Here is a 5,604-nt window from a genome sequence, read left to right as displayed (position 1 = left end):
CCCCTCTCTCTCTCTCTCTCTCTCTCCTTCCTTCTCTCTCTCTCTCTCTCTCCCTCCCTCCTTCCCTCCTCATATCCTCTATCTTCTCCCCCAAAAACAGCCTTCCAAATGAACTGTCAAACTCTCAGCTCTGAGTTATAGTTATCTCTGCGCTGTGCATCTAGACGGCTTCTCTCTCTCTAACTTCCTCTCGTCATTCTCCGTTTCACACCCTTAGGCCCCTCATACTGGCCTTTCAGTGTCCTCCACATCATTAACGTTGTAGGAGCCAATTTGAATTTAAACCCTGTTGAACTGAAAGACTCTTAGTTTGCTTGAGATTCATTAGCTTCTGTATGGAGCTTTTATTTTGACATGGTCTTAGGTCACCTGGTCACCTGTTCACTTCAAGATGGCGTCTTCCATGTGGTTTAGTCAGTCTTAGTTAGACAATGGAAGATGCTGGACACAAATAGTTTTTTACAGCTTGTAGCTTGTAGCTTGTAACTTGTAAGCTTGTATCTTGATAGTTTGAATCTTGACGCTTTATGATTTAAACGCTTGACCATTTTGAACCTTTAGAGTTGAACATTTAGAACATTTAATTTAAAACACCCTTTGGAATACCCTTTGGAATACCCGTCCCTTTGGATTATTGAACTGCTGGATCTACATCACTGCGTACCATCTGCTTGCCTGCCTGCTGTACCTCCCTCCCTGCCTTCCTGCCCTTCCTGCCCTCCTGCCTGCATGTCTGCCTGCCTAACATCTTGCTTGCCTGCCGGACTGCTTGCATGATCTCTCCCTGCCATTGAACACAGGTATGAGCAACTGCCGTACACAGTGTTAAGTAAGCGTGTAATACTCTAAACAGCATCTAAACTGGACTTTGAAAATTTTTTACCAAACAAACGTAAACGATATCAACACACAGATGACTATGTGTATGTGCACAAGAAAGGAGAGAGAGAGACTAAGATTGTGTGTGAGAGGGAGTGTGTTTGTGCGTGTGAGAGAGAGGGAGAGAAAGAGAGTAAGTGAGAGAGTGAATGAGAAAGAGAGAGAGGGAGAGAGAGGCTCAGTGTTTCCTCTAGGATGTTTTTAAGCAGTGGGGGCAGGCCCGTCCGAACACCCCCCGCCCCCCCCCGTCCCAGCATCACGGAACTGACAACTGACACTTCGCTGCAACACAAACAATTATATTTATTAACCTCTATTCACTCTACTCTATTCAATGAGGCATTATTTTCAGTTGTGATTGAACTGTATTTTTGGAGAATCTACAACAGGTCTGCAAAATGAATTTTACAAGAAATTCTTCGTGGGGAAACCAAATTTCAAAGAAGCCTTGCTGTGCACATTTAATTTTTCTTTTGGAACAATAACTCCAAGGCTCGGTTATAGGGGAATTCAGAAAGAGGTGGTCCATTGATGCTGAGTAGCATACATGCTGTTAGATCATGGGTGGGCAAACTTTTTGGCTCAAGGGCCACATTGGGTTTTGAAAATTGCCGCACAACAACCCCCCCCCCCCCCCCCCACGACACATACATAAAAAACTATTGTTTTTATAGCCTATAATTTAGTATGAAAAGTATTTCTTTTAAAATATGAATTGCTTAAAAATGCTGCTAATTTTATGCAGTTTAACAAATGTATAAATTGTGCACTGTCACTTTAATTCACGTTTATTTCTCAATGATCTTCTGCCTGCTCCGCTATGGCTAGTGCTGTACCTACGGCTGGGCCCTCTCACAGTTTTTAAATGGTCAGTAGTGGAAACTACTGCTGCCTTCATGATTTCCTTTTAAAAGTTTCTTATAAGAAGGAGATATCAATTATCAACAATCACAAGCCAGCTGGAACCTGCGGCTCTCTCTCCCTCTCGTGAGTGCAGACGCGTTCCCAATTAAATGGATCGCATAATGTTCACATTAGATCTGCTGCAAAGGAGATAACTAAGAGTTAACTTAGTTTAACATGATGTTATCTCTATTTAACATGATGTTTTGACATTGACATTGCAAACGTTCTCTAAGGAGAATGAAAAGCAGTTTGCAGTAAAGCTAACCAACGTCGTCTCTATCGCAGGAAAAAAATAGCGAGCAGCCTGATAACCAAATGAAATGCTCAGCGGGCCGGATCCGGCCCGCGGGCCGCAGTTTGCCCCCCTGGCCTAGGCTAAGCATTCTGTAGCCTAATTCGTTAGAAAATTAAAAAAATGGTTGCACTTCTTTTTGCTAATTTATTTTCACATTTAGCAACAAGGGTAACAAACGTTTAGGTCGTGCGGCCTTTGTGCGTCTGTGTAGCCCAAATCATTAAAAAATAAACTTTTCCGTGTCATACAACACAACTATTTACTTTAACATCATTACATCTATTACTACATCTATAGACTATTTCCAATTTGTATTATATTAGTGACTCACTTATCGTTTTAATGTTTCCAGATGTTTGATATCAGGACGTGAGCTGTCAGAACTGACAAGTTGAACGTTGTCTTATTAAAACGGACCCACCGCGGTGACGTTTTTGGTGGAGGTGTTTAATAGTGACTCAGAAGAAAGCAAACGTTTGGACAATAAGCACATCCACACACCATGTGGAGGTAAACTGGACAGCCCCAAACCTCTGAATAGTTCTGCTTGTTGTTAAATTGCAATGTTAGCCAACGGGGGTGCATAATGTCGGCAGGATCATTTAAAAGGCAACTGCGACTATTGTGCGTCTGCCCCATTTCTGATACCGTGGGGGAAGAAAATTAAACCGTGGCGGGCCGCCACTACCAAATCAACATAGAGGAAACACTGAGGCTCTATCTCTTCCTGTATCTTCCACTCTCTGCTTTTCAGTTTAGTTACTGACATGGACAGAGCATGAGCCTGGGAGGGTCTTCTTGAAGTGAGCATCACACACACACACACACACACACACACACACACACACACACAGTACAAAGATGGATAAAAAAACAAGAGGAGAATACTCCACACTGTCCAATCACAGTCCCGCTTCTTCTCCCACTCCTCCACAGTGGCTATGTTCAGGAGAAGGGGGGAGAGACTGCATGTGACCAACCACACACGTCAGGGATGGAGTTCACCTCATTTGGCTTGATGGCATCACTACTCCCTTAACTCAGTCATTTCCGCCAGGATGAAGTTTTGGTGAACGCTGTGTGTATAAATGGAGGCCCCCCTCCCCGTCTCTTTTCCCCGGGGTTTTTCAGAGCACGGGCTGTGACTATGGCCAATGTCACCACAAGGACGTGTGAAATTAAGCCACGAGGGAGGGATGGAGAGAGGAGAGCAGAGGAAACGGGAGAGGCGACAAAGAAAGAGGGAGAGATAAGGAACCGCGGGCAGAGAGAGAGAGAGAGAGAGAGAAAGAGGGATACTATAGCAGCACTGATGCATGGCAACGATTAGGTTACAACACAGGTAGATAGAAGCGCACAGTTGTCTTCTCCCACGAAGCCGGTTTCGGCGGTTGACCAGCCGCATTAAAAATTCAGTGCGGCGAGAACAGCCTAGTTTACGCCACGCCGTGCCCGGACGTCGCCGTAAGGCTACAACCCCCGGTTTGACATTACAGCCGCGTTAGTTAGCGCATGCAGGCTACACCAAGTCCCGTTACGTCCGCGCTGTAGCTATAATTTAAGCCGGAGATTTATTTTCTGAAGGCCACCGGGGACTGACATTTCAAAACAAGCGCTCGTTCACTAATGACAAAAGAGCCCGATTGTTGCCACATCCAAAACAAACGTGATTGAGGATAGAATTATTTGGAGGACGCGTGAGCCCCTTGCGACAGCATCCTTAATAGAACATAATCGTGGTGGGTCACCAAACCTCACCCTTTGTCGGTGCGTTGCGGATGACAAGCTAACCCAGTTTCTGCCCTTCAATGGGCCAAATCTCAGATAAGCGTTGAACGACTCTCTTTGATTACATAAAAATCATTGGCGAAAATAGGTTAGGCAACAATTCATTCCTACATCAATATTCATCAGCTTGTGCAGAGAGTATCCCTGCCTTTGAATCAGCTGTGTAGCTCTGGTCAAATCCATAATAGCTTAGGCTACAAGGTGCTCAGACTATGATCACTAGCCTACCAGGGTGACCTCCTTGATTTGCGGGCAGTATGCATCTCTCTCTGCCTCTCTTCTCTGCCTTTGGTCGCGTCACAATCCCTGCTTCTATATGAGGTTGCAGAACATAGTCAATTCACTCAATGTAAAGGCATAAACAAATAAAATAAAAATGCCACCGACCCGGTCTTACCTCATGTCGAACCTCATCATTAATCACATCAGTGAGACGGCTCATTCATTGTGGTAAGCGTTGCGGGGTCGATTGCTGCGGGTTGCTTTCTTTACGGGCAAGCTGACATGCGCACTGGCTTCAGCTCGCCCCAGCCTGATTAGGATGACAGACAGGCACAGGAGCCAATGAAACACTGATGTGCTAATGCCATGACTAACCCCTAGCATGAAACACACACACACACACACACATTTTCTGTTTTGTATCAGATTTGTTCACAGCTTGTTGGGCAGAAAACGTGTCTTGATTGCATTGGTAGGCTGCAGAATTGTTTCAACGGATCTCTAATGTATAGCATTTGTTGTACAGCAAATTAAGGTATATAAAACTTCAGCAGGTATAGCAAACGCAGATGTAAGAAGTCCTTGTATAAACACGACAATGCAGACTAATATTTGTGTAGACACCATATGGACCGAGGGGCGCCCTGGTGGTGAAAGAGACACTGCAGCCAGTCAAGTCAAAACGCAAATATATTACAATTACAGTAATGAGGCCAGGGGTGGAGGAAAAGAAACGGGAGGAGATGACTGATAAAACAGAGAACAGTTAGACGGAGAGAAAGAGAGAAGAAAACAAACAGACACCTGGAAAAGAAAGAGGAGAAAGAAAAACAGGAGAGAATAATCAGGTGAAGCGGCATGCAGAGGGACCAGGTAAACGGATATGGATCCACTGATCCATCATGCTCTTGTTGTGCAGGGAGAGAGAAGAGAGGAAAGAGCAGTAGAGAGCAGTGTTTAAAACAGATCACACTAGACCACTCTAGACCCACCAGAACAGCCTTTCATCTGTAGGCCTGTAACCGGAAGCCTGACCAGAGAGGGGTGAACCAGACAAGCATTCACACATCTCGTCCACATCCACTCCCAGAACCAGCAGCAAAAAAAGGCCTATTCTGTTATGTTTGTTTATGGTATTTGGCAGATGTTTTTGCCCAAAGCAGTGTATGAACAGTAGGCTATATGAACACTAAAATGAAAAGTTTAAAATAAAGTTGAAAGGCCTACATTTAGCATAATAGAAGTAGTAATAACAACAACAATATTAGTAACTATAACAATGTCAAATATAAAAGATGATACAAATAATGAGTTTTCATATTAACAAAAAACATAAACATACAAACCTTAACTCTGTAAGCAAATTAATTAGGATAATTGCAAGGTGAACAGATGAGTCTTTACGGTTTACTCTACATTACATCTAGGCCCGTGTGAAGAGGGTTTGTATATTCTCTCCATAGCTTCTTTGGTTCACATGAATATGTGGACAAGACTTGAGGCCTTACAAGAAT

Source organism: Alosa pseudoharengus, unplaced genomic scaffold, assembly GCF_046254945.1.
Source record: "Alosa pseudoharengus isolate Yale_2024_CS ecotype anadromous, Long Island Sound unplaced genomic scaffold, YU_APseudo_1.1 YU_APseudo_1.1_scf_3, whole genome shotgun sequence".
Lineage (NCBI taxonomy): Eukaryota > Metazoa > Chordata > Actinopteri > Clupeiformes > Clupeidae > Alosa > Alosa pseudoharengus.
Note: the sequence above shows the minus strand (reverse complement) of the source record.